We start from the raw sequence: 19,128 nt of genomic DNA, 5'->3' as shown, positions 1-19,128 counted from the left end.
GACCCCCAGACACCCCGAAATCAGACCTACTTAACCCGTTGGCCTTAAACAAAAGGCCTGTGGAGCGGTCCACCCATTTCTTAGATTTAAGTTGTGGATTGCCTTAAGTCCCAGTCTTTTCCTGTAAGGTGTGACTTGTCCCCACAGTTTACCAGGGAGCCCCTTCCTCACCAGATGCAGACTTGAATTTCAGACAGGCAATGACCTCTAGTGTTTAGTATGAACGTGTCCTCCCGTGCGGTGCGATGATCAGGTCGGTGTGAATCTGCCTAGTGCCTGGTGTGTGCACGTGGGCCTCGCAGGAGACATTTTGTCCTTGAAGAGGGCTAGGGTTAGCTGCAATGACATCCCACCCATTCATGCCCCAGGCAAGGGAGGAACCCCATGCTCTTCCGGATGTGACCGAGTCTGAGGGAAGAGCTGCCTGTGGCTTCCAGAGCTAAGGCAAGCGGGCAGTGACTCCCACCATTCCTTGGGCTCTCCTTGAGCTGAGCCGAGAGTTCAAGAATCATAATTCCGGAGGAGGATTTTTAGGTTTCGTTATTTTGTGTATTTCTCTCCTTTGCTTTCATTCATTATTATTTTTTTGATTTTTGTCTGCTTGAGATGGTTTCTGTACGTAACCCTGGCTGTCCCGGAACTCACTGTGTAGACCAGACTACCCTTAAACTCAGAGATTCACCTGTCTCTGCCTCCTGAGTGCTGGGGTTAAAAATGTACCGACTAAACCGCCGGCTTGGAACTCCTCTGAGTGTCAGCAAAGACTCCACAGCTCAAGAGAGCAGTCCCCGCAGGGTTGGGTGGGGTAAGGCGCCTGGGCAGGGCCTCACCTGCCCTTTTTCTGGTTCAGCATTTGGACTGCCTGGTGAGAAATCAGACTGATTCTATTCCTGCCCTGGGGGTGGGTGAGAGTGTCCTCTTATACAGTCTGATGATGGTGTAACTGTGTCAGGAGGCTCAGCCGTACTTACTTGGGATCCCACGCTGGGAGGTCTTTCCAGTCAGCATGCTTCTTAATCCCCCCCCCCTTTTGATGTGTGTGTGTGTGTGTGTGTGTGTGTGTGTGTGTGTTGAGTGAGACAGGATTTTTTTTTATTTTTTTTTCGGAACTGGGGACCAAACCCAGGGCCTTGCCCTTGCTAGGCAAGTGCTCTACCGCTGAGCTAAATCCCCAACCCCGAGACAGGATTTCTCTGCAGTCCTGGCTGTCCTGGAACTCATGCTGTAGACCAGGCTGGCCTTGAACTCGGATCCTCTTCCCTTTGGTTCTGGAAAGCTGAAATTAAAAGCGTTCAGTACCACCATCTGACACATTCTTTTTTTTTAACTTAAAATTTAGGTGTATGGCTGCTTTGCCTGCCTACATATCTACACGCCATGTGGAAACAGTGCCTGCTGGGGTCAGAAGGCATCAGATGCCTCAGGACTGGAGTTGCAGGACCTTGTGAGTTGGGTTGAGCTCAGGGCCTCTGGAAAGGCAATAGTTAACTGCTGAGCCATCTCTCCAGCCCCTCTTAGTCCTCTTGACTGGACTGCCTGTTTTGTAACTGTTCATCTGAGCCAGGTGTGTGTTGACAGGTATCCACCAGAGAAGGCGGCTCAGATGTGGGTTTAAGCCAATAGAAAGTCATTATTAGCCGGCTGGCGACTACACTGCGTGTTCAGGATCCCAGTGTAGCACCGAGCCTTTTTTAGGGTGAGCTTTTAAGCACAAAAATCATGTTCTGGGTTGAGATAGCTAATAACAGTACGCTAGAAGCAGAGCTATAGAAGTCACAGGGCACGGTTAGTACGCTTTGAGGCTTTCCCAGAACTGCACGGGTTTTGCTGGATTAAGCCTTTGTTTTAGTTTTGGCAGGAGGTGCTGTCTTTGTGCTTCACCTTACAGCCTGCATGGTACTTCTGTCGTGGACTCAGTGGTGCTAAGGTCTGGGACCCTGTTACAGTGTGGTGGGTTGGGCCTGTAACCCAAGCAGAGGCCAGGAAGATGGAGGGAACTTGGGGTTTGTGAGACACTGTGGGGTGTGGCTGTGTATGAATCCCAGCACTCAGGCAGAATTGGTTCTAGCTAGGCCAGCCTGTGTGAGACTACGTCTCAAAATATATATGTATATGGAAAGTCACATTGTTAGGCTCAAAAGCTGCTAAAATACGTTTTAACTGGAGTTGAAATTTAATTTGGGTGTGTGGTCGAACATGCCTTTAACCCCCCATCACTTGGGAGTCAGAGTTCATCTCTGAGTGCAAAGCCAACCTGTTCTACATTGTGAGTTTCAGAATAGCCAGAGTGAGACTTTGTCTCAAACAAACAAACAAAACAACAAAAACCAAAACAAAATGGGGGGGGGGTCTCATTTGAAGAATCGTCACCCAGGGTAAGGATAGTTTTTGATACAGCGAATCTGACTGATGGAATGTGAAAGGATTGAGCCATTCATTCTACCCTCTCCGCGCTTGGCAAACAAACGCTTAATCCGCCAGTGCTCTGCTCCCTTCTTGGACAGAGTCCAGACCCGTGCCGAGGGGCAGGCCAAGAGAACTTGGTAAAATAACCACACCGAGATGGGACCTACTTGGAGAAATCAAAGCGTGGCGGCCTTCATACAGGGTTTCCTCCTCCCCTTTGCTCAGACCCCAGCTAGGTGTAGACCCTTCTGACAGGGTTGCCTCCCCCCCCCCCCCCCAGAACCTTCTATTCTGCAATTTTGTACAACTTGAAACCCCTTCTTGAGAGGTGGGAGGAAGTGGTTAATCCGTACTTCCTTCCCTGGAGTTTTATGAGCCTCTGGAAGCCTGCCTTACCCTGCCTTAATGGTCATAAATGACCTTCTCCTCTCAAGGCAGGGCCAGGCCCCTATCATTGTGCCTGAACCCCAAGCGGTTTGGCTTATTAAGTGCTTTTTGATGGCAGTAGCACTGATCTTCTGTAACTGGGAGGTGGAGGGGAAGCTTTAGCGTCACCCGCGGTGGCTGGAAGACCAGCTGGGAATGCTGTGCTGTGGCCTCCAGCCTGGGGCTGCCACAGTGGGGTGGGTTTGCTAGGTCCTTGCTGGAGGGGGGGGGGGGGCGACGGGGGATAGTGTGTGACTGTGTGACTGTGTGTGTGTGTGTGTGTGTGTGTGTGTGTGTGTGTGTGGTGTCCACATGCATGAACCAGGTGCACATGTAGAGGTGTGTACATGAACGAACAAGGCAAGACAGTCATGGCCTCAGACTCCAAGCCTCTCTACTCTCAGCTCACCCAACCTGGCTCAAGAGAGAGTGGACTGGAGTGTAGGCGACTGACTGTAGATGGGAAAAAAGAATCAGCTTTTACGCTCTGGATGTTAACATTGTTTGTGTGCCTGAGTTTTGTTGTAAAGGCCTTTGGGGCTTGCGTGACTCTTGGAGGCCCCACGTGGTGTCGAAGTGCTGGGATGGGTGGGTGTCTGCGCTGTACCTGGCGGATGGTTGATTTAGCAGCAGCGGGGCTGATCTCCGCGCCAGTCACCACCTGTCCTGCTAATAGGTCCTTCTTTTCTCTGTCCCCGCTAATCCTCCTGCCAGGGCTTTAACGACTGTACTCAGTCTTCTCCAGGAAGAAGGCTTAATGCCCGCCCTGTGTGCTTATCCTGTTACCCTGCTGGGTTTTTTGAGAACTGATGCCAAAGAGGCACCCCCTCCAGCCTGCCCTCTCTCTCTCAGAATCTTCCTGAATTTTAATGTTGTACAAATAACTCCAGGTGTCGTGGCTAAGTACCCCCCCAGCCCCAGTGGGAAATAAGATGTCAGAAAAACAACCATTTCCTTCCCAAAGACACGAAGAAGACTGGCTATATCAACCCAAGAGCCATGCCTTGGCCTCCCACATGTAAGGGGTTACAGGCATAGTAGCATTTTGCTGCCTGCTTGTATGCTTGCCGTGTTTATTACATTCTTGGTTAGTGTGATCCCTTAAATCAGAACCCTCTCTTGTTTCCTCTTTAATAAAGAGTTGGCTGAGGCCAGAGCATGGCTGTGAATTGCAGGTGCCAGATGCTCCACCTAAACTCTCAGATGTCCCCAGTGCCCCTGACCTGGCTGAGCAGCAGTTCCTAGGGAACAGGTTTGCTGTAGGTCCTATGGGTACTGCCCACCCCCCTCTCCCCCGCCAAATTGCCTTGGGACCTTTTTGAGTGCTAGCATTGCAATCCGTTGCCTTGGGCAAGACTTAAGCTATTTAAAATGGGGATGAGACTGGCCATCAAGCTGTTCCCTCGTCTGTCCATCCGTGGGTCCATCCAACCCTCCATCTGGCCGTCCAAAATGTCCCTGAGCAGGAAGCATTAACTAGTGGTCCACTTAATTTCACACACACACACACACACACACACACACACACACACACACACACACACACACTGGGACTGGGGAGATGGTTCAGCAGTGAAGAACACTGACTGCTCTTCCAGAGGTCCTGAGTTCGATTCCCAGCAATCACATGGTGGCTCACAACCATCTGTAATGGGATCCGATGCCCTCTTTTGGTGTGTCTGAAGACAGCCTACATAAAATAAATAAATCTTTTTAAAAGAGAGAAAGAGATGGCGGAAGGAACACTGGAGAATACATGCTTTCATCGGTCGTGTTTGTCATGGAAGCCTGGGGCCTGTCAGATCCCCAACATCCACATAGAAGCTGCACATGGTGACATATATAATGGGGTGAGGTGAGGAGAATTGAGATAGCAGATCCCAGGCCAGCCAGCAAGGAGTTACAGGCTCAGTGAGAGACCAGCTCTCTCACAAAAAATAGGGTGGTTTATGATCAAGGAAGACACTGACCTCTGACTCCCACATACAGGCACATATCCATACACCCGTAAAACATGCACCACATATCTACAGGGATAAAACTAAGGCTGAAAGCTACACCCAGCAGCATGGTTCCTATGCCTGTTGTAATCTTAGCACTTGAGTATTGGGGTAGCCTGGGCTAGAATAGCAGCCCATCTTTTTTTATTTTTTAAGATGGTGGTGGTCCTGTGTGATGTGTTAATTTGTTTTTGTCCCCACCCCGTAGGCTGGCTGCTGCTGCTGTGGGTGATTTTTTCCTGATAGGGTTGTGAATGTTTTCTCATTCTAAGTGTGCTCAGAGGATAACTGTTTTTTGAGTTTTGAGAGACCTCCACGTAAGCAGCTAGGCCGCAGCTGTCTGCTCTCATGCGTTTGACAAGTGTGCCTCTGTCTAGCCTCTGCTTTGTTCTCTGCACTCCTCCCCCTGGGTCAGGTAGGTACCCCAACAGCTGAGGTTAGCCCTGGGCTTGCCTTCTCTCCATCTCCACAAGAGAGAGCTCTGTTCCCTCTTAAAAGTCATACTGGGAAATCCCCAAAACGTGTTTCACAACACTTTGTGCGAGAGCAGGAGAGAGCTGCTCACCCCTGAGTGTGTGCTTAGCTCTCCTGGCCTTGGATTCCTGGTTGACAGGCTCATACTTCTGGTGCAAGCTCAGGAAGCTTGTCTCCAGCTGTGCTCCTGGGCCTGGGGTGTGTTCCTCCCTGCCCTCCTCTTCTGGGGTCAGAGGAATCCTGCTTGGGGAGTTCTGCAGGGTCTGGCCTGCAAGCTCTTATCTGGTCTCCAGAAGTCAGCTGGTCTGCCACACTGTCAGCCCACCCTGCCCAGCTCTGGAGGCTGAGTCATCAGGACAAGCTGTGCTGTTGGAGCAGGGTCCTCCTAAGAGAGGCAGGACACCTGCTGATTCAAGGCTCTTCACTTACACATTTGACTGGTCCTGTCATACTAATATCTGGGCAGTGATGGGACATTCGTTCAGCTCTGTCCCAGGCAGTGTACTAATGCCAGGAATCTCTCCACCATCACGATCCTCCTCCTCCTCCTTTCCTTCTTCCCCCTCTTCCTCTTCCCCACCCAGACACTCACTGTGTAGCCTTAGTAGTCCTATAGACCATGCGGATCAGGCTGACCTTGAACTCACAGAAATCTGCTTGCCTCTGCTTCCAAGTGCTGGGTGCGGTTCAAGGTGTCCACCACCACACCTGGCAAATCTTAGGGAGGTTCAGAAGGGGAGTTTGGGCTGGGAAGCAGAGTTTGACCCAGGGCACCACAAACTTCCAGAGTTGGGTATAGGGCAGTTCTTGGCAGATCCCGTGGAGGCCTCAGCACATTCTTGGCTTCTTCATTTTGTTTTTCAAGATGGGGCGTAGACCAGGCTGTACCTGAACTCAGAGATTGACCTGCCTCGCCCTTCAGAGTGCTTCAGTTTCCCTCTGATGCTGGGGCACCCATTTTTGGTCATGTGATCGACACACTCTTTCACTATACTCTAAACTCAGCAAGCACGAGGACTTTAAAAATTGAGAGCCAGTCTAAACTTCATTATGTAGCCCAGGCTGTCCCCGAATGGCGTGTTTCTGCCATGTTGCTGTCTTCCTGACTGGGAGGCGCATCCCACCAGAATAGAAAGGTTATACTTGTAAGAGATTAGAGCAGTGCTCCTCAACCTGAGGGTGACTGCCTCTCGAGCTGGAATGACCCTTTCACAGGTGGTCACCTAAGGCCATTGGAAAACAGGTTTACATTACAAGTCATAACACCAAAGTTATTACAGTTATGAATTCGCAATGAAATAATTTCATGACTGGGGTCACCACCAGATGAGGAACTGTTAAGGATCAAGGCATGGGAAAGATTAAGAACCATTGATGGCGCAAGGCCCTGGGTTCGGTCCCCATCTCCGAAAAAAAGAACAAAAAAAAAAAAAAAAAAAAAAAGAACCATTGCTGGATTAGAGGAAGGGGCCTGGGTAGGGCCTAGTAAGACTTGGTGAGGATAGACAGGGTCTGTAACTCCAGGCTGGCCTGTCACTCAGAGGTTGGTGTCTCATCTGGGAAGCAGAGCGTATAATGATAGTGCACATGAATTGAGGTGTTGTTGGGCCCAGGGATTATCAGAAACTTGTGTATACATTTTATTTCTTTGTTTGCCTGATTTTTAAGACAGGAGGCCCTGGGTTGGGGATTTAGCTCAGTGGTAGAGCGCTTGCCTAGCAAGTGCAAGGCCCTGGGTTTGATCCCCAGCTCCGGGAAAAGAAAAGGAAAAAAAAAAAAAAAAAGACGAGGCCCTGGCTAGCTTGGAACTCACCATGGAGACCACACTAGCCTCAAACTCGGAGAGACCTGCCCATCTCCACCTCTATAAAGTGCTGGGATTAAAGATATGGACCGGGGTTGGGGATTTAGCTCAGTGGTAGAGCGCTTGCCTAGGAAGCGCAAGGCCCTGGGTTCGGTCCCCAGCTCCGAAAAAAAGAACCAAAAAAAAAAAAAAAAAAGATATGGAGCACCAGGACAGGCTGTACTGTGCACACATTTACACCAGGGGCAGGCTCCACTGTGCACACATTTAAATGTTGGTCTCATCTAGCTGGGTGATGGTAAACTTTTTGTGGCTCAAAATAATCTTGGGGGTACTTCAGTGCTTTTTAAAGCAAGATAACCATCTGTTTTATTTCAAAAATGGAATAAAATGAGAGGCCTATTGATGTCTGTCTCTCCCATACCCCCAACCGTCTAACGTCCCAAGCATCTCTTTGCTTGTTGTATGTGTGCACATGTGCATTGGTGCCCCCTACTCACACGCGCACACACGGTTTCTCTGTGGAAGTCACCCTGGCTGTCTTGGAATTCCCTCTGTAGGACTAAGCTGGTCTTTGAGCTCAGAGATCTGACTGGTCGAGGTCGCCTTGCCTCCTCCTGGGTGCCGCCAGGACTAAGGCGTGCGCCACCACCCTGCTTGCTTCAAGCAGCTTTCATTTAATGATTTATATGTATGAGTGAGTGTTCTGCTTGAAGAAGGCATCAGGTTTCCTGGAACTGGATGGTTGTGAAACCACCATGTGAGTCCCTGGGTCTGAACCTGGCCGGTCCTACGAAGCTCTGAGCCTTCTCTCCAGCCCTTTGCTCAGCATTGGTCTCTTGAGGCTCTCAGCGACGATCTGTTTAGTCCGGTACGTGTTTCAGGGATTATGATAGGTAGTGGGTCAGAAAGACTGGGGCTGTTGGGAGATTCTGCACAGGAAGCTGTGATGAAAGGAGATATTCACGTCATTAACTAGGAATATGGACTTTTGTACATGATTCTCCTTAACAGTAATTGTTTAAAGGGCGGACAAAAGCTAAAAGAGGGTTGTTTTCTTAAGGCCCAGGGGGAGGCACCCCTCCATTAAGCTTGCCTGATTTATATACTCCCGGAGTACCGATGTCAAAGCTATACTTTATGTTTTGACTCGTAGTTTCTTTTAAATAGATCCAGAATAGTCCCTGCTCCCATTAATGACCAGCGTGGCTCCTGCCAGAAAACGGAGACTGTCCTGGACTGTCTACTTGCACTTAGGACTGGAGTCATCTGTCCAGCTTAGTTCTGCACTCTGGCTAGGAGGCCCACGAAATTAATCTCTGCCTCAGGGAAGCAGAGGCAGGCAGAGTTCAAGGCCAGCCTGGTCTACAGAGCAAATTCCAGGATGGCCAGGACAACACAGAGAAACTCTGCCTTCAAATTGCAACAAGAACAAAGCCAAACGAACGAATTCTGGACACTGTTGGCAACTCCTGCAGTGTAATCGGCTCAGTGGCCTCTGAGGAAAAACTAGTCTGTGTAGACTGGCCCTTTGGGTGTTAAATTCATTTTTGTGGACCAGTTCTTTGAATCTTTGAGCCATTCTGTGGCTCATCCTTGTGTGTCTCTTGGATTAAGTCATTTATTTCCTTTTGACCTTACTTTGGGCTCCTAACACGTTGCCTTGGTCACATCACCAAATCTCATTTCCCCCTAACCCTCACCCCTTCTGATAGAAATCCTGAGGGCAGGAGGGGCTAATGGCTTGAACAGACAGTAATTAATGAGGATGCAGAGCGGGAAGGCAGGTTGTCAGTGTTTGAAAATGACCACCTCCATCTTTCTGGACTTTGTTGTTTTGGTTTATGAGCAAGTCCTTTCAGGGACTGCGAAGTGTGGCTGGAAGGCCCGACTTCAAATGCATTTAAAGACTTCCTAGTATTTAAGAGCACCGGCCTCACATTCAGAGGGCCCACAAGTGGGTTCCAGTGTGAGAGACCACACAGCACCCGGTACCTGTGCACACACGGAGGCGAAACAAATTATTCTCGTTGGAACACATAAAGACTTGAAATCATATCCCACTCTGACGCTCTTCCCCAAGATTCGTTTTCACTGTGTTTAGAGTGGTAGCGCTGGCTGGCCTGGAACTTGGTGCGCCGACGGGATTAGCCTGGAGGGTACACCGTAGAGATTGCCAGTCTCTGCTTCCCAAGTGCAGGATTAAGTAAGGTGTGTGCCACTGCACCCGACTAGATTTATTTGTTTTCTTTGACGTGCGTATTTTCCCCAAATGTAAGAGTGTGCATGTCCGGGAGAGGATGTTGGATCCTTTGGAACTGGACTGACATTGTTGCAAGCTGTGCTGGGAACCAACCTGGGTCTTCTGCGAGAGCAGGGAGCACTCTGAGCCAGCCTCTCCACCGAGCCTCTCACACGCACGTTTTTAGGTCTAAATTTCAAGCTACAGTTAGTGAAGGGATCGTGTGGACTTGACGCAGATGACGGCAGTTGTCTCTTGTGCTTGAGAATGGAATTGAGACACACTTAGGGTAGGCGTCTGGGTGTCTTTTAGGTCTCTGGCTCCTGACACAGTCGTCCGTAGCTCATGAGGAACATAACCAACGATTTCAGGGCGCTAAAAATGGGGCCAGCAGTGCATGCAGACGGTGGGGAGTGGACTGCGTTCCCTCTCCACCTCAGAGCGGCTTTCTCTTATTGGGGGTCACAAGTGTTCTGTTCCCTGTGCCTGGGACTCTGGAGGGAGGAGGCAGGGGAGGAGCAGAGCTCTCATTCTGGACCAGCTGCCATCCCGGACCATGTCATTTCCTTGGGATCTTCTGCTTTGGACTATGAATTGATCATTGATTCCCTGGGGGCGGTAGCCTTTTGGATTTTGGGGGCAGGATAATGTCGTGGCCTGGGCTGAAGCATCTGGGGCCCCTCTTGGAGAAAGACACTGAGGGCTGTGTCCTGGTGTCTGACCAGAGAGGGGGGTGGGTGGGGGTTGGGTCTCTCCAGTGTCTCCCATTTCTGCTGCTGGGTTTTCACCCCCTGAGGGGATTGCACAGCAATCTGAGGTATTGGGAGAAGTCTTGCTAGGAGGTAAGAATGTACAGTGATAAGAGAGGAGCCAAGGACTTGGGAACAGGACAGGCACTGCAGCATCTGGCCAGAGATCTCACCCTACCAAATGCTCCGGAGGCAGGCTATTGATGTCAGGCATGGTTTACCCAGAAGGAATTTATCCTGGACCTGTTTGTGACATAATGGGGAGCCACTGGGACTGCCGGCTTCAACAAAGAGGTTGTCAGTGGCTGTAGCAATAGTTGGATTGCAGGGGCCTGACTGGATAGGTCTGGAGAGGAGTCAAGTTACAGCCTGCTGAGGCAGAGGAGCCTACTGGTTTCCACACTGACCTGGGGCCACTTTCTAATTGTGTCCTTGAGCGGACTAACTCATGCGAGCCGGAGCAGGACAGTAATAGTTGGAAACGTCTTCAACAGAATAACTACCCACCAGAGTGTATACACACACACACACGCACGCACGCACGCACGCACGACTCCTGGCTCTGAACGGCCCCCAGAGGGCCCTTACCCCTATTAAAAATTTTCTGTGTCTTTTTTGGGGAAATACAGCGACTTGAGGTAGTCCAAAGGGGTGGTGTCCAATAGTTCTAGCTCTTAGGAACGGATGAAGAGATTACTCCCCCACACTTCAGTTAGCATCACTATGGTTCACCGTCATCGGCTGACACTTTCCCTCCCTGTACCATGCTGAGATTTGCAGTTAACTATTATTATTGTTTTAGGTTTGGTTTTATGCATATGACTTTGCCTGCATGTATGTGTGTATGTGTGTATGTATATGTATATGTGTGTGTGTATATATATTATACACATATACATATGTATGTGTATGTATATGTGTGTGTGTATATATATATACACACACATACGTGTGTGTGTGTGTGTGTGTGTGTGTGTGTGTGTGTGTAGGGTGACTACGTGTACATCTGGTGTCTGGGTCTCAAGAGGGCCGTGGAGTCTCTGGAATTAGAGTTTTGAAAAGTTGTGAGTCACCACTTTAGTGCTGGGACCCAAACCTGGGTCCTCTGTAAAACCAACAAGGGCTTTTTAATGACTGAGCCATCTCTAGTACCTGAGGAAGGGGTTGGGGGAAGGGAGAGAGAGAGAAGAGAGAGTGGGCGTGTTTTGAAGATGGCGTGACACTGCACAGTTCTGGCTGTCCTTGAACTTAGGTAGACCAGGCTGGCCTCGAACTCACCTCCCTCTGCTTCCTGAGTGCCAGGATTAAAGGTGTGAACTGCCACCACCAGCTTCTTCTGCCCTTAAAAACAGCAACACAAGAAGGTGGCATTTGTGGCTCAAGCCTATAATTCTAGCTATTAGGGATGCTGAGACAGGAGGACAGAGGTCCAGGGTAACAGCTCAGGTAACTTACTCAGTTCTGAAGAGTAGCAGTGGTAAATGGACTTAGTTCAACCAGTGCCTTGGGTTGAACCCCCACCCCCAGGGGTTCACCCTCTCAGGGCTGCATATGGAGGATACTGCTCAATGGTAGACCACTTGCATAGCGTGCTCCTGGCCCTGGGTTCAGTTTTTTGTGCAGTGTCTCATGTAGGTTGTGTGAGGAGCAAATGTTGCTGTTGGCCTTGATCCTGCCCTGGTTATTAAATTTGCAGAAAGCAATTCTGAACTGTTGCTTAGGCTGTGGGGACCAGGGAACTGTGACCGGCACTTGGTTATTGGGTATTTTGGCTTGTCCTCTGGGTGCTTTGCTGTCTGCCCCACAAAGGATAGGATGGAGTTAGCCAGGAAGAAGTCTCAGTTCCCTCATTCCCAAGGCCTCTTAGGTAGCCGATGAGGCTGGTCAGAGCTAGCTAGGGAGTGCTCCGACGTGTTGTGACAGCTAAATGGTTTTCCTACAGTTTGGTAGGAACTCCATCCAGAGTCTGGTCTACTGCCCCGCTTCCTGCTTCTGAGGTGGTGACGGTCAGTCCGAAGGGGAAGAAGTGGATCCCTGTTACTTGGCTGGAAAGACACTCACATGCCTGCCACGCCCACTTCATCAGAGTCTCCTGTACTGAGTTTCCTGTGCCACTTCCTTCACATCTGTGGGCCTGACAGATGGCAAGGCCCCGCCCACAGTTCAAGGGAACTGTCAGTGCTTCTGTAGGGAAAGCCTGAAGATTCAGTCACCTTCTCTACTGGAATCTGTGGTCCCTAACACAACTTATATTTTTATACATGCTCCCCCCTCCTTCTGTTGTTTGTAGGGTTGTATGTGTTTTTCGGTTCCTGTCATTCTGAAGGTCCCCTGTCTTAATTGCTGGTAGGTTAAGGGGTGAACACTGAGTCTCCCTGTCACAATTTTATTCTGGTAAGATAGATGCCAGTCCATCCCACTAAACCGAGTCAGTTGTGTCCCAGAAACCATCGTTTTCTGCCTTGTGCCCCTCAGCTATTCATCGAGCGTTGAACTACCAGGAGGTTTCTAGGGCTGCTCTTAAGCTATGAACAACAGCAGCAACAACACCGCAGCTATGCTTAAATTCTAGGACGGATGGACAGATAGACACATACACACATACGAAAAGTGCTAAGGAAGAACTGTGGGTGGGTGGCACACCTGTTGCCCTAGCTACTGAGACCTGGGTGAGAGGATTACTTGAGTTGGAGGCCAGCCTGGACAGCGCAGGAGACCCCATTGCAAAACAAAGGGGAATGGAATACGGGCTAGACAAGCACCATGGTTGGTAGTGGGAAGTGTTTGAGGAAGCGATGTGGGGGGAACCACAAGCTAGGAGCATTTGAGCAGGTGCTTAGCCGCCTTCAGATGACTCTGAGCTCAGCATAAGGGGGAGAACCCCAGAGGCACTACAGGTATCGACCCACGGACCTGTTCAGCTCTGGTTCTGGCAAGGTGAGCCCTAACTTGCTTTTTCCAAGCAGAAGGACAGGGATTAGAGCAGGCATTGCCATGCCTGGGTCTTAGACCCTTTAAAGGGCTCTGTCCTCTGCATGGGGAGAGTATAGGCCAGGAGGTCCCAGGATTTTCTTCTTATTCTCCCTCATTGGTTGCCCAGAATGGGTAGGACAGAACCCAGTGAGGAAATATACAGTTTAGAACCTGCCGTCTGGAAGAGCCTGTCTCTCGGTGAAGACGGTCAGCTGCTAGCCCTGCAGAGGCAGTTGGGCTGGGGTAGTTAGTGTTGGGCATCATTCAGTGCACTGCTCCGATTTTAGCTCCTGGGGTCGTTCATCGTTCAGCATTCTTTTCCAGGGCATACACATTACTGAGGCCAGAGAATGAATGCTGGCCCACAGTTCTTCATGGTACCTTCTTCCCCAGACAAGGTCTCCCGTAGCCCAGGCTGACCTTGAGTCTGCTCATTCAAAACTCTGATCCTCCTGCCTCCGTTTTCTGAATGTTGGGATTGTAGGTGCAAGCCCTCACATCTCGTTTACATACATGGTACTGAGGATCAGTCAAACTTAGCCAGGACTTTGTGTGTGCAAGGCAAAGAGCTCGAGCACTCTACCATTGAGCTGCATCTCTGGCCCCGCATCTCTCGCTCACGCCCTTCCAGTCACCTCTTCAGACCCTCCAAGCTGGAGGACACTACTCTGCCCAGGAGAGAATCTCACTCCCAGCCCCAATCCTGTTAGCTCTGTATTTAAAGCAGGGTCTCATAGCCCAGGCTGGACTTGAGTTCCTCCCCATGCAGTTGAGGATAATTTTGTATTTCTGGACCTCCCGCTTACACCGAGTTTAACGTTGTGCTGGGAATTGAACCTAGGGCTTGAATGCTAGTCAAGTACTGTCAAGACCTTGTCTTTGTTCTTGAGTTTGGGGGTGTGTGTCTCAGTCGTCCCGGGACACACTATGGATTCACAGAGCTGAGAGGCCACGTGGAGTCCTGCTCCTTCACAATTGAAATGGGTTTCCTTCACAATTTAAACTGTCCCGCTAACTTCGTGAGTTAAGGAGAATACTTAGTTCCTATGACTGCAGTTGGATGTGACCCTGTGACCAGGAACCCAGAGGCTTTTAGGGAAGGCAAGTGTTACTTCCTTTTACCCCAGAATCCTCATCCACTCACCCTGGGCCGAGACTGGATGTTTCAGGAGCCCAACTACCAGGATGGAGGGAGGGAGAGAGAGAGAAAGGGGGGGGGGGGATGTGCAGGTGTCCCGGGAAGCTGGAACATCAGTCTTCTGGAACTGGAGATAGGGGGCCTGAGCCCCTAACTAAACTCTGTAAGAGCATACTGTTCTTAACCATTGAGCTACCTCTCTAGTTTCTCCGAAACAATCAAAACCCCTAACTCTGCACATGCACACATGCAGGGGTCACCTGTGTCTCTTTATAACTCAGGTTATGTCAGAGGCTCTGTTGGTATCTGAGGGCTTCCCCCCCCCCTTCCCATCTCTGGTTTGTGTTTTCCCTTGCTTTCAAAACCACCCATTGCCACTTCCCCCACCAAGCAGGCAGCAAGACCCGAGGAAGGAAGCCTATGTTGGCTACTTGTGGGAATAAAAGGGTTTCAGGTCTGCAGTCCTGTTAGGTGGCAAGGGATGGGGCCCAGTTCCAGGCCATCTGTTGAGTCCAACCCATTCTAAAGTCAAGTCCCTAAGCATTCTGCTTCCTGCTAGAACACACAGCCAACCATTCTTACAGCCTCAGGAACTGAAACTCTGAGATACCCGTGTTAGGTGGGTCTGGTTTGAAAAGTCTATAATTTACATGAGCAGCGATCTCCGAGTTTGGACAGATCTCTTTTACTTCCGGCTGGAAGCTGCATAAACCACTCATTAGACCACCAGAGGTCTAGATGCCGGCTGGAGGCAACTGGGACATTAATGATTTCATAGGCTTTGTGTGACACCCACCCACCCCCACCCCCACCAGGGGTGCTGGAAACAGGACTGGGAATTCTCTTTCTTTTCCCCCTCCCAAACCTCCGGGGAGTTTGTCCTTGCTTGCCTCCTGTGAATTAGAACTTAAGGTAGTATTTCGTGTGAGGGCACAGAAGTAACAGCTAGTGGGCAATTGTGGGAAAAATGGTGGTAACCCTTTAGGAGCAGATTGTGTGGGGGCCCCAGAGCTGACTCATTTAGGGGGGCTCCTTATTAGGAAGAGTTCCACAGGGGAGTCTGGTTTTGGAATGGGGATTTAAATACAGTTGGAGGTTTTTAGGGTTTGCCTTGTAACTAATTGTTTTGGGTTGATTGATTTATATGTGAATGGGTATTTTGCTTGCACGCATGTCTGCACAGCGTGTGCATGCCTGGTGCCTGCTGAGGTCAGAAGAGGACATTGGATCCCCTGGAGCTGGTGTTGGGGTTGCTTGTGAGCTCTGATTACATACCCGTGTGACCACCTCTCCCTTGGAGCGCTGAGGCATGTCCATCACAATGGAACAACTCAAGGAGTGTTGGGGTTGCTTTCCATCCCCTTTGGGTCCCAGGTTTTCTCTCCTTGAAGAAGAGGAGTGGTTATTAGATTGGTCTTTGTGGTTGACTCACCCAGTAGTTCATTTCCTCCTGTGTACATTTTACATAACTGTATAGCTGACTCAGAGGGTTTTTTTTTTAAGCTGGTGGTTTTTATTTTTTGAGACAGGGTCTCACAGTGTAGTAACACTGGCTGGTTGGGAACTCAGTGTGTAGACCAGGCTGGCCTCAACCTGCCTCTGCCTTCCAACTGCTGGTACCCAAGATGACCATGCCTGAACATAATTGTTGAGACAAAGTTTTATGTACCTTAGGTTGGCCCAAAACTTGGCCAGGTAGCTGAGGATGACCCTGAGCTGCTGATCATCTCACCTCCATTGATGCCGGGTTACAGGTTTACACTACCACAGCTGTATGTTTGTGTGTTGCCTGAGATCGGACCAGGGAAGGAGGCTTCATTCACACATACGTGCCAAGCCAGGCCTACACCTCAAGCCATGTTTTTATATTTAAGTTGTGTGTGTATTCGTGTAGGGGGAAGCATGGGCCACAGCACACACTACCTGTTAGAGATCTGTGGAACACCCCGTGGGAGGAGGTCACTTCTCTTTTCCCACCTCACATTTTCAAGGATTCAAGCTCAGGTCACAAGATGGTGGCAGGCAAAGGCTTACCCCTGAGGCATCTCTGTTTGTATTTATAAAACATTCAACATGTCATTCATGTAAAGAGATTTGGGGCTGTGCATGGTGGCACATCCCAGCACACCCCATGGGTCTGAGGCTAGCCCAGTCTACATAATAAGTTCCAAGAGTACTTTTGAGAGACCCTGTCTCACTCCCACCCCAGAAATAAACAAAGTTGCTGGGTATTTTGGAAGAGCAGGATTGGATCTTTTAATCACTGCACCTTCTCTCCATTCCACAGCTCCTTAGACCAGGGACTGGTTACACTAGCTGTGATTCGTTCATATGGTAAACCCTGGAACTACATCCTGGAACATTCTAGATTTAGTAAGTGAAGACCCAGGATGGGTATTTCCCAGCCGTCTCAGCACGTGGGAGACTGAAACAAGGGGATGCGTTTCAGGCCAGCCCTGGTTGGCTTCAGTGTGAGGCTGTTTCAGCCACAAAAAAAAAACAAGCTAAATATTTCTGATCCCAGTTGGGGGTGTAGGCCATCAGGAGGGAGCTTGTCTAGCAGATGCCTGGATGCCATTCCTTGCACTCTAGGAAACATTGTAGTGCACTAAGAATACAAGATACTCTGGTGTCCTTACAAATCTCAGCAGTAGATGGGAGGTTTTCCTTTTCTAAAAAAAATTTTGTTTGAAAAATCGGCCTCAGCCAGTGCTGACACACATCTTGAATCCCAGCATTTGGGAGGCAGAGGCAGGCAGATCTCTGAGTTGGAGGCCAGCCTGGTCTACGGAGTGAGTTCTAGGACAGCCAGAGCCACACAAGAAACTCTCTTGAAAAACCAGGAGAATTGGCTTCATTGTAGGGTGCTGGGGTTCTGGACAGCCAGGAGCCCGTGCTTCAGCGAGCTCCAGATGGGAGAGATTTGAGAAATCACTGTATCTACTGACAACAGTGGAGGACTTGGACAGCCAGCAAGAGAGCGGCAGAGCGATTGGATCTAGAATTCAGTGTTTCCATGGCTACATGAAAACTGTTGATAAAGAAACTGAGGGATGGCTTAGTTGTTTAGACCACTCCCTGGCTGCTCCTCGGGATAACTGACACCCTCCCCTGGCTTCTGAGGGCCTTGCATGCAAAGCACCCATATACATAAAATCAAAATAATAATAAGAAACCCACACCACCTTATGGCACATAGAGGATTCATTTATTGATGGTACCAAGCCAAAGCAAACCTTCTGTTTGTTTATTTTTGAGACAGTCTCTCTAGCCTTGGAACTTGCTATGTAGACTAGGCTAGCCCCGAACACACATCTTCCTGCCTCTGCCTTCCAAGGGCTGGTTCTAACTAAAGGCATGTGCCTCCTCGCCCAAGTAGCATTAAAAAAGTTTGTGGATTGCTCTTCTTTTTCTGCCTAAGAAGTCTTAATGGTGTGCACGGTTTCCTTCCAGCTCCCCAGTTGTGGGGTCACAGGCATTATGGCTCCTGTGGAGGGCTTGCTTGCGTTTTGGTTTCAAGAGTCCTAGCTTTCCCTTTAGGTTTTCTCTCTGCAAACACTTGTCTGTTGTGTGTGCACCCAGGGAAAGGTTGGAAGACAGCCTTGCAGGAGCTAGTGGCTCTCAGCTCAGCCCAGCCTTGGCAGCAAGCACCCTTACCCACTGAGCCACAGTAGCAGCCCGGGAGCAAAGCGTGGCTCTGATGTTCTTTTTAGCAGATGTTTTTCTTGACTCTGGAGCTTGGTTTTATGATTTTTAAAGCAAGCCTGGTCCGAGTGCAGCAGCCCATGGAGCACATAGGCTTCTTGTTCAGCCCCAAACTTTTGGGGGTGGGGGAGGTGGCCAGTGGCCAGTGTGTGCTCGAGCTCTTCCTTTGTGAGTGTCTTGGGTCACTGAAGGAAATGACAGACTTTAAAAGTTTTAAATAAATAAGAGGATAAGAGAGGTGGCTCAGCAGTTAAGAGCATTGTGCTCTTTCGAAGGACCTGAGTTCAGTTCCCAAGCAGACCCGAGTCCTGTGGTTTATAATCATCTGTAGCTCCTGCATCAGAGACTCTGACGCTCTCTTCAGCTCCCCCCCCCCCCACATGGAGCTCATATGGACATGTCCACACAGAGAAATGATACACATAAGTAAAAGACAAAGAGGATAAACAGCGCCTGATACTGTACTTCAGTGGAGACATTTTGACAGACTTGAGGGACCACGTGGTGATCACCACTCGTGGGGGCGCCCTGTCCCCTGAATTTTTTTTTATTCATTTATTATATATAAGTACACTGTAGCTGTCTTCAGACACACCAGAAGAGGGCATCAGATCTCTTTACAGATGGTTGTGAGCCACCATGTGGTTGCTGGGAATTGAACTCAGGACCTCTGGAAGAGCAGTCAGTGCTCCTAACCGCTGAGCCATCTCTCCAGCCCGTGAATTTTAGTATTCCTCGATGATTTGGGTCACTGTGCTTAGCACCATTGCCTCCTGTATTTCCCCGATGTGTCCCATGATGTGTGTGTCCCAGCCTGAGCTGGATGGAGGACTGTGAAAATATCTCTCTCTCTCTCTCTCTCTCTCTCTCTCTCTCTCTCACACACACACACACACACACACACACACACACACACACACACACACACAGAGTCTTGGTCATAGGCCAGCCTGCCTACCTTGAGTTGTTATTTATTTTTTTTCTTTAGTCTTAACCCCCTCACCCCCCCTGTTCCTTTCCTGCTGGGCCCACATTCCTAGGTCTTTGTCTCTGCTTGGTATTTTAGAAATTTTGGGAGAGGAAGGCTGGGAGGGGTGGGGCATTCGAGAAGCTGGGGGCAGGGAAGGGGGTGGTCACTTGGAGGGTCAGAGGTCAGGCTAGCTCCATTTAGCTAGGGCAGCCAGATTGTCGCCAGGCTTGAGGGGGCGTGT

At 49.8% G+C, this 19,128-nt stretch overlaps 1 protein-coding gene across 1 annotated transcript in view; it reads left to right on the top strand.

Annotated features, from left to right (window-relative positions):
• Trim71 (tripartite motif containing 71) overlaps positions 1–19,128 on the top strand; it is a 51,686-nt gene that overhangs the window by 15,551 nt on the left and 17,007 nt on the right. The window lies entirely within an intron of this gene.

The sequence above is a fragment of the Rattus norvegicus genome, chromosome 8 (assembly GCF_021556685.1).
Source record: "Rattus norvegicus strain SHRSP/BbbUtx chromosome 8, alternate assembly SHRSP_T2T, whole genome shotgun sequence".
Taxonomy (NCBI): domain Eukaryota; kingdom Metazoa; phylum Chordata; class Mammalia; order Rodentia; family Muridae; genus Rattus; species Rattus norvegicus.
Note: the sequence above shows the minus strand (reverse complement) of the source record. Positions and strands in the feature narration are given on the sequence as shown.